The sequence below is a fragment of the Theobroma cacao genome, chromosome 5, assembly GCF_053813885.1.
Source record: "Theobroma cacao isolate CCN51 chromosome 5, ASM5381388v1, whole genome shotgun sequence".
In the NCBI taxonomy this organism is placed as follows: Eukaryota; Viridiplantae; Streptophyta; class Magnoliopsida; order Malvales; family Malvaceae; genus Theobroma; species Theobroma cacao.
The window spans coordinates 43151713-43162464 of NC_142643.1; the positions used below are offsets into that span (position 1 = coordinate 43151713).

General features: G+C 32.7%; 3 pseudogenes; 2 read left to right on the forward strand and 1 right to left on the reverse strand.

The window, feature by feature from the left end:
- Positions 1 to 588: 588 nt before the first annotated feature.
- LOC108662026 (limonoid 21-O-acetyltransferse pseudogene) lies at positions 589 to 2039 on the forward strand (annotated as a pseudogene).
- A 2841-nt stretch (positions 2040 to 4880) lies between these two features.
- On the reverse strand, positions 4881 to 6103 carry LOC108662027 (protease Do-like 1, chloroplastic pseudogene; annotated as a pseudogene).
- A 1734-nt stretch (positions 6104 to 7837) lies between these two features.
- LOC18599889 (epi-neemfruitin B synthase L1AT pseudogene) lies at positions 7838 to 9307 on the forward strand (annotated as a pseudogene).
- The last annotated feature ends 1445 nt before the right edge of the window (positions 9308 to 10752 follow it).

A 10752-nucleotide genomic window follows, 5' to 3' on the forward strand; every position in this document is an offset into this window, starting at 1 on the left:
AAGACAATAGCCAAACCCCACAAACTAATTACTTTAAAACTGAAATCTTGCTATGGCTGCGAGGAATTTGTTTCCTTTTTTCTTTTATTTATTAATTTGCTTCTTTTGGTACATTGCAAGAATTTGGTTTTTAGTAATATTGGTAGATAGTAAAAGAGATAATGAAAGGTAGTGCATTTTTGCCAAGTATAAGAAAGAAAAATGCATATTATTTTAATTCAAAATTTAATATAAAAAATATATACTATTGTATATTAAATAATTAAGATGATAACTTAAACCAATTAATGCAGGCAAAGCTTTGCAAGCCTGAAATGGAATAAACCATAAGAATAACTGTAATCATACTTGATATGCTTTGGATTTTCCTTTTTTAAGGAAATAAATAAAAGAGCCATGTGAAATAGCAGAGCAATAAATTAGTGGCCACGTTTTGTTATATGTATCTATTTGATATGCTTTGGATTTTTCTTGTTAAGTAATAGGCCATGGATCTTGTTCAACCATTTTGAAAGGCTATATAAGCTTCATTTTGGGTTGCCTAATTATATGCAGTACAAGCTTGAAGCAAAGGGGTAGATTACAGAGATGGAAGTCCAAATTATCTCGAGAGAGACCATCAAACCTTTTTCGCCAACTCCAGACCACCTGAGAACCCATAAGCTTAGTCTTTTAGATCAGCTAGTCCCTCCTATTTACCTTCCCATGATTCTCTTTTACTCGGCTACTGATGAAAATGATCCTAGAAATTATAATATTTCTGATTACCTCAAAAAGTCCCTATCCAAAGCCTTGACCCACTTTTATCCATTTGCTGGTAGGATCAAGGATGACTTAACCGTGGATTGTAATGATGGTGGTGTCACTTTTGTTGAAGCTCAGGTGGCCTGTGACATGTCGTTTGTGCTTGAAGAGCCAGAGATTGAAGTACGACAGCTATTACCGTGTGCTCCATTCGAACATTCGCCGCAAACCCAATCAAGTACTGATCAGGTAATACCGCTTGCTGTCCAAGTCAACTATTTTGCTTGTGGCGGTATGGCCATTAGTGTTTGTATTAGTCATGTTATAGGTGATGCATCAGCTGCAGCCCACTTCCTAAAAGGCTGGGCTGCACTTGCTCGTGGAGCTGATAACATTGAAGGCGTGATTTATGATTCTAGCTCTCTCTTCCCTCCACGAGATTTATCAATATTTCGGAAGTACGTAGGGGGGCTTGTGGACGCGAATGGTAAAGTGGAATCACCTGAAGATAAGTTTGTTACAAAGAGGCTCATGTTTAATGGCTCTAAAATTACTGCTCTAAGAAATGAAATAGGAGATGGACTGAACTTGTATCGTCCAACACGTGTTGAGGCTGTGACTGCGGTTGTTTGGGAAGCCCTTATAAATGCAACTGCTGAAAATGATGGAAGTGGGACTTCGCCAATACTTGCGGTATCCAATGCTATGAATTTAAGAAAGAGAATGAATCCCCCACTCCCACAGCAATGCATCGGTAATGTTAGCTTCTCTAAAATGGTAAGTTCACTGAACGTGAAGATAAAAAATCGTAGCAATCTGGCAAAAATAATTAATGAGTCTATAAAAGAGACGGATGATGAATATATAAGGAAGACGTTCACAAGTGGTGAATGCCTTAATTTAATGGAGAAACTATGTGAGAAATTTGAAAAGAATTCGAAGCTAGGGATGTTCATATTCAGTTGTTGGTGTAGATTTCCATTTTATGAAGTTGATTTTGGATGGGGAAAGCCCGTATGGTTTGAATGTCCTTTGAGGGCTAACAGGGTTGGCTTTTTCGTGGATACAAGTGATGGCGAAGGAATAGAAGCATGGATAACATTGAGGAAAGAAGAAATGGCCAAACTTGAAAAAGAACCTGGCATCCTTGCTTATGCTACTTTCAAACCAAGCATATGAAGAAATTGTTCACTTCTCCTCATTTAGGAAATAAATGCTACAATAACGTCCTTTCTCTTAAAGTTGCATCAATACTTTAAGCTGGTCCTTGCATGTTTGAGAAGTCAGATAACAGTTTGCCTGCTACAACAATTGTATTCCTTAACTACAATGTTACACTCATTTGCAATACATTTCTCTGTTTCCATGATGTGTTTTCAATTTTTTATTTCTCTTCTTTTTTTGTTTTTTTTATTTGACGCAGCAAAATTGTAAAAGAAGTGTGATATATTCCCTGTTTATCGAAAAATATAAAATCTCTTCTTAAGATCTAATAATTGAATACCTTTTGTCTTTTGATTTTCTTCATAATTTTCTTCTTTTGATGCATTGCAAGAATTTGGTCATTTTTAATAATATTGGTGGATACTGAAAGGGATAATGAAAGGTAGTGCATATCTACGAAGTATCTTTGGTTGGGATAAGAAAGAAACATATATTTTTAATTCAAAACTAAATAGAAAAATATATATGATATATGTTACGTTAAAGATTTAGATTTCATGCGGTGATATGTACAATGTTAAGTCACTACAATATACCACCTCATTAAGGGTAAAATCCAAAAGGCTCTCTCAAAATACTTCAAAAGGATACTGTTGGTCCCTCTTATTTTAAAATAATATTTTTAGTCCTTTGACGGTTAACACCGTTAGTTAATAGTTAAAAAAATTAAACCTAATATTACATAAATGTTTTAAAACATAAATATCCTTTATATTATTTTTTTAATTTAAACATATTTTCTTTTGAAAAAAAAACTGTTCATCGATCTCTCAAAAACCTTAATTAGTAAAAAAAAACCTAAAATATTTTTATTTGAAGGCTTGAAAATTTGAAACCGTTTCCACCTTAAAACCATAAACTTGTTTCTTGAGGTAAAGTATATTGTCATCAATCTCTTTATTTTTCCAACAATTTAAAAAAAAAATTCATTGAAAAGAATATATTAAAAAGTAAATCTTTTGTCCAATGATGGATATTGATGATGTCAGAGATTAATTTTTTACTTGTAATTACTAATCCTATTGAAATAATTTTGCCCAAAATTTGTTCTTTGAAACTAGGGTTTAGGATGAGATAAAAAGATTTTGACTTGATTACTATATATAAAAGATTTTAAGTTTATTTCTTTTCTATCAAATATTGAATTTTATTAAGTATTTAAATGAGACAAATTACTGCATTCTCAAATCCTGTTTTAAAATTTTATGAAGTTTTAAGTTTTTTTCTTTTTTATCAAACATTGAATGTTATTAATATCAAAATAAATTTTATTAAATTTTAGAAGGTAACATAAGCAGTTTTCTTTTTTTAAAAAAAAATATTTGTGTCCTAAAATATGTATGTAGTATGGTTATAATTTTTTTATCTGTTGACAAACAGTGTTAATAGTTAAGGGACAAAAAACATCATTTTGAAATAAAAGGAGTCAAAATGTCTTTTTGAAATATTTTGAGAAGCTTAGATTTTACTCACGTCATTATTGAGGTAAAATTAAAATCAAGACTTAAAATTAAATATTAATTTTTTTTAAAAAATACATATAAAATAAAACTAAATATTAAAAAGTTTCCTTAAAATACATAAATAATAGTTTTTTTTCTCCCTCCAACTCCCTCTCAACGTTTTCTTGTTCTCCTCTCCTTTTATCTCTCTGCAACTCCATCATTTTCTCCTCTTATTCTTCTTCCATTAAGAGTAAATTTGACAAAATTATTGTGTAACTTCAATAGTGAAAATGCTGAGGAAAGTCTTAGCTCGACTTAATGGACGTGGGCTATGAAGGTTTGAGATTCTGGTTTCCATTTGGGGCTTTGATTGCCAATGCTTTTGCTGCTTGTGTAATGACAGCACGATCTCCACAGTGAAAAGGCTGGTAAGATTTTATTGAATGGTTTGCAATAATTGTGAACCTCCGAGCAATAGTTTACAGATCATTGGAAGCAAATTTTAATTCTTACAAATATTTTATCTTAAACTCAAGGGAATTTAGGTTCGTTGGCAAAGGATTTTAGGTAATTGAAACAAGACATAATATTTTAAAAAATCAATTTCTGAACTATTTAAGAAAATTTAAATAAAATTTTATTTTTTTAATGTTTAGTGAAGATCTTATATTTTATTTTGAACTAAATAAGTTTCTATAACTAATAGTTGATTAGTTGTTTTTGTTTAAAATGTCACCTGTCATTTTATGTCCTGTGTTAATGACGTAAAATGTTAACTTATAATAAACATATGATAAATATGGATGATGATGTGTGGCATGATGACACGACAATATGACATTTTATCTTTCATATCAAAGTCATATAAGCATCAAATGAAAATGAATGCTTTGATTAATAACAATTAGCCAATCATTAATCATAAAAGCTTTTTTTAAAAAAAAATTTAATAATATATTGAAGTTAGAGAGATAAAAATCCTCACCTCTAGAAGTGCAAAGGAAAATTCATGGCTGTCACTTTCTGACATAAAAACTTATTTAACACAAAATAAAAATAAGAAAAATTAATCGAACATAATTAAAGAATAAAATTTATTTAAATTTTCATGAATAGTTTAAAAGATTTCAAAGATGCAAAGGAGAATTTCTTTCATATATATATATAAGACATTTTTATAAGAGATTTCGTAAGAGGCAAAAGGGGATTTTTTTTTATATTTATGTGTGTGTGTAGGAGATTTCTTAAGATGCAAAGGAGGATTTATTTATTTATTTTTTTATGAACACCGGAGCCACAAGCTTGTGGACTTCTTGACATTACGAGGATCTCAAGAGAGAGGGATAAATGTATCTGATATTGATATTCTGTTCAGAGTCAAAAGGAACAATTTGAGTTGGTTCATTTATTGTTGATTGAAACTAAAGCTCTTGATGCTAATTTATTGGGATCTTGCTTGCAAAAAATTTAGTTTTGACTTACTCCAACTGGACCATTTGCAGGAGCATCTAAGACAAGCACACCACTTACTCCCAACTGTTCGACAGATTGATCTGGTACAAATTTAATCCCTAAAACAGGTCTTGTCACCTTCCCAAACTTCACCAACTGATCAACAATATCACCTGCTGTGTCAACTGGAATTGAAAATAAAACACCATAAGATGCACCGGAAGGAGAATATTTAGCAGTATATAAGGTTTCCTGAACTATCCAGGAGTGGCCCTCCACTATTTACCTGGATCAATAGCAGCATCTGTCTGTCTGACGTCTTGAATTGGGCGGCCAGTGGCAGCAGAACTTATATCTCTGCGAAGCCCACTGATAAATCCAGCTGTAAGAGTATGATCAAGTCCACAAGGTTTGCCAATAGCATATACTTTCTGGCCAGCAAGCAAATCTGATGATATACCGACAGGTGCAGGTATAAGTTTGTCTTTGGGTGCACCAACACGCAGTACAGCCACATCCTTGTCTTGGTCAAATCCAACAACTTTTGCATCATAAGTTGACTGGTCAGCAAGAGTAACCTTGAGATCGGAAGCACCACGGATCAAATGATAATTGGCGACAACGTAACCATCTTTATCCCAAACGAAACCCGACCCGGGTCCTTATGGTACCTCCAACACGTCCACTGTGAGAGCATCCTGCCTGACGCCGATATTGGTGATGCAAACAACGGAGGGAGTTGAATGCTAATTTTATGTCTCTGACTCGTTCAAATTTAAAGTGAATGGTTGGCATGACAAGATTTTAGATATATTCTTATCTTATATTTAATTCATAAGGCTAATTAATTTTTTGTCTTGTGTTTACAACCCAGAAAACAGATTTAACAAAAAACAAAAAGTTTCTGGAAAATGTAAAAGAGAACATTGAGAGACTCACACGATTCCACAAAAAAGAAAAATATTTGATTAAAAATGAAAAGAGTACAAACGGATCAAGAATACAAATACGCCATCGTTGGGTTACAGGTACACCCTTCAATGGTTAGACACAAAAATACCTTAAACGATAAAGCAGTTCAAAAATTCGTCGACTATTCCCTTATATAAAGAGCTAACGCACATTTACAAGTATTCTACCCAAAACCATTTCAATGCTTGAGATGAAGGAATTCCTTCCCCAAGGATCTTCCTTTTAAAGAGTTAACAAACCTTTACAAGGGTACTTCCAAAAACCATTACATTGTCTAAAATGAAATATTATTTCCCAAGCACAAAATGACATACTTTCTAGACAACTCTACCCTGTTATGACCCTATATAACGGTTGCTCACGACGCTAACCCGCAAGTGTGAAAGGCCATTTAAAGGTTGAACCCACAAGCTCTTTCATGTTTGATACATGACATCCCAGTAAATAAAACAGGGTAATGCGTGCGAATATCCAACCATAATAATAGCAAGTTATACTCTAGATAATTAGTTATAACCAAGTCACTTGGGAATTTTCAAAAAAACTTCCGTAGGTTTTAAGCCTAGAAAAATCTAAAAGAACATAGAATGCTAATTTAAGGAGGATGGGTGAGAGGGAGAAAAGAAAAGGAGATTGGGTGAAAGGTAGTTAGGAGAGAAATAAATGAAAAATTATTTTTATCTTTTTTAATTTGTTTTAAGAAAACTAGTAATATTTATTTTTAAGCTTCACAAAATTAAAATTTTTTTTAATGAGGTGGCATTATTTGATGTCCTTACAAGCATCAAATAGAAATATACAGTAAAACTTGGTATAATTCAACATTTCGAACATGTTTCTACAACATTTTCTTTATCTCTTTTTTTACAATAAGAAAATTCTTCTTACCTAACAAATTTTATTTATGAAATATTAAAAAAGATCTACACGACAATATAACATATGAAATTTGATCCTAAACCAGTAAATATAAAAACGAAAGAAAAGTAAGACCTAGAATAAATGTTCTATACCATAGAATATATTAATGTCCTAAATTTAGTTCCAATAGTAACTCTTATGTGGTATATGTGAAAAGCTCGAGCCTCTTCTTGATTAGTATAACTTTTCATGATATATTCTCTCTGTATTATTTTATTATTTTAATTTGATTTTCAAAAATTAAGAAAAAAGTTTTGCTTTTAGTGTATTTAGCATTAAAATTTAAAATTCTTATTATAAAATTAATGTTTTCAATTAATTTACTTTAAAATTTAAATCTTGCTGCCTTCCAAAATAAAAATAAAAACCTTAAATCTTGCTAGGGCTGCAAGGAATTTGTTTCCTTTTTTCTTTTATTTATTAATTTGCTTTTTTTGGCACAATGCAAGAATTTGATAATTTTTAGTAATATTGGTAGAAACTAAAAGAGATAAGGAAAGGTAGTTCATATCTGCAAAGTATCTTTAGTTGGGATAATAAGAAAGAAATATATATTTTTAAATCAAAATTAAATATAAAAGTACATACGATATATTATATATTAAATAAGATAATAATTCTATGTACCAAAAAGAAAAGATAACAACTTTGCACAAAAGGTAGATTCAAACTTAAACCAATAAGTGCAGGCAAAGCTTCACAAGCCTAGATGGATTAAACCATAAGAAAAACCATAATCACATTTGAAATGCTTTGGATTTTCCATTTTAAAGGAATAAAAGAACCATGTGAAACAGTGGAGTAATAAATTTAGTGGCCATATTTTGTTATATATTTATATATTTGATATGCTTTGGATTTTCCTTTTTAAAGGAATAAAAAAACCATGTGAAACAGTAGAGCAGTAAATTAGTGGCCACGTTTTGTTATATCTATATCTCTATTTGATATGCCTTTGATTTTTCTTGTTAAAGTAATAGGCCTTGAATCCTGTTCAAGTATTTTGAAAGGTTATATAGACTTCATTTTGGGTTGCCTAATTATATGCAGTGCAAGCTTGAAGCAAAGGGATAGATTACAGAGATCATGGAAGTCCAAATTATCAATAGAGAAACCATCAAGCCTTCTTCGCCAACGCCAGACCATCTAAGAACCCATAAGCTATGTCTTTTTGATCTGTTAGCCTCTCCTATTTACATCCCCACGCTTCTCTTTTACTCCGCTAGAGATGGAAGTCCTACAAATTCTATTTCTGATAACCTCAAGAAGTCCCTATCCAAAGCCTTAACCCACTTTTACCCACTTGCTGGTAGGATCAAGGATGACTTAACCATCGACTGTAATGATGATGGTGCCACTTTTATTGAAGCTCAGGTGGCCCGGGACATGTCGTTTGTGCTTGAAGAGCCAGACATTGAAGTTCTGCAGCAGCTATTACCATGTGATCCACTCCAACATTTACCTCAAACTCAACCGAGTACTGATCAGGTACTGCTAGCCGTTCAGGTCAACCATTTTGCTTGTGGTGGCATGGCAATTTGTGTTTGTATTAGTCATGTTGTTGCTGATGCATCAGCTGCTGCCAACTTTCTAAAAGGCTGGGCTGAAGTTGCTTGTGGTGCTGACATAATTGAGGGTGTGATTTATGATTGTAGCTCCCTCTTCCCTCTACGAGATATGTCACTCTTTTACAGGGTTATGGAGATTCTACTCCACAAGACTAATGCGGGATCACCTGAAGTTATTACAAAGAGGTTCTTGTTTGATGGCTCTAAGATTGCTGCTCTAAGAAATGAAATGGGAGATGAAATCAACTCGTACCATCCAACACGTATTGAGGCTGTGACTGCACTTATTTGGGAAGCCCTTGTAGCTGCAACTGCTGAAAACGTTACAACTTCTCCAATACTTGAGGCATCTAATATTGTGAATCTGAGAAAGAGAATGAACCCTCCACTCCCACCGCAATGTATTGGTAATGTTTGTTTCGTTTCAATGGTAAGTACACCGACTGAGAACATCGAAAATCGTACAAGTCTAGCAAGAAAAATTCATGAATCTATAAAGGAGATAGATGATGACTATATAAGAAAGATATTCACCAGTAATGCTGAATGCTTTCATAATCTTATGGAGAAAATATTTGAAGAAATGAAAAAGAGTTCAAACATAGGGATGTTCCGTTTCAGTAGTTGGTGCAGATTTCCATTTTATGAAACTAACTTTGGATGGGGAAAGCCCATATGGTTTGGAACTGCTTTTGCGATTAACAGGAATGGCTGTTTACTGGATACAAGTGATGGTGAAGGAATAGAAGCATGGATATCATTGACCAAAGAAGAAATGGCCCAACTTGAACAGCAACCTGGCATCCTTGCTCATGCTGCTTTCAAACCAAGCATATGAAGATTCTGAACTTCTCATGATCATAAGGAATAAATCACTACAATTATGTCCTCTTTCATTTGTCTTTCCTCACTTTTTTTTTCTTCATTCTATGTTTCCTTATTCGTGCCAAATATGATGTAATATGAAAAATGACAACAAAGATGGAGATGGATCATTAATGAAACATTAATTATAAGTTTTATGTGACTCATAGGAGATGATTAATTTATTAAGGGATCATGATGAGAGGCGACTGTTGTATCACACTCAACTCCCATACACAATCGCTAAGCCCCAAAATCTAATTGAAATTCGTAACTTATTCGCCAAACTAGAAATAAATTAACTTCCACCATTTAGCAGACACAAACACAGAGGCCAGCCGTGCACTTGTTAGCGGTGCAACCATTGCAACGGCTAACACATTCCTCTGGTTTCCGGCATTGAACTGGCTTCTCTTGCTTTATGGCGTAGAGCTCTTCTAGCGGAAGAGCACAGCCACAGACACAGAGCCCAGCAGTGCATTGGTTTACGGTGCACCCATGGCATCGGTCAATACAATCTGAGGGCTTTTGGCATTGAACTGGCTTCTCCTGTGCTCCAATTCCTCAAGCCAAACCTATAAAGCATTGTTTTCATTAGTTCAAAACACACATAGAAGTTCTACTGTAGTTTGTGCTTTCTATTAACTAAATTATCTTTAAAATAATTAATAAATAAATAAATATTAGAAACAACATTGAAGAATTAATAATTCAGTCTTAATACAACGGTTGATCTTTCCTTGTGTTTACAAGATAGAAAACAAATTTAACAAAAAAACTAAAAGATTTTGAAAAATGTAAAAGAGATGATTGAGAGACTGACATGATCCAATAACCAGCAGGGCTACCAAGAAGAACAGCTCGAGGCTAGCAGCTCTTTCCTTTTTGATGTTTTAGAATGTGCTTTTTGGTGTGATTAATTGTCTTCTATATGGGTTTAATTAGGTTAAGGAAATTCGCACAATGTATAAGGAGGCGTTACCTATAGACATGGCAAGAATCTCCATAAATAGAAGGTATTTTATCATTGATGGAAAGGAATTTAATAACACTATATTTTGTAAGGAAAAATCTCTCCCCAGCTGTTTGATTTCAGGCAAATAATTAGACTATTGACCAAAGATCAGGCCTAGATTAAGCTATTATAAATGCAAAATTTCAAAACAAGTTTGTGATTCTTAAAATTTATTTAAAATGGTTCTTGGTTTATTCTATATAAGAGATTCCATTTTTTTTTTGCATAAAATTAAAAAAAAATTGTTAATGTTCACTCAACATTAATAATAATTGACCTCAGATAGAATCTGGATAACATAATATCTAAAAAGTCTCTAAATAATTCAGAAAATTTTAAACAAATTTTTATTTTTTTATTTTATTCAATTAAGTGTTTGAATTTTACTTATCATTCTATATAATGTAATGCTAACATGACATTATCATATTATAATAGATAATAATGTAGTTGACAGGTTTTGCTTTTCTGCTTTGATGATCTGCTTTGATATTGAAACCCATCCCTACTTTTGCATTCTTGTGCTTTGCTGACTCTTGGTGAGCAT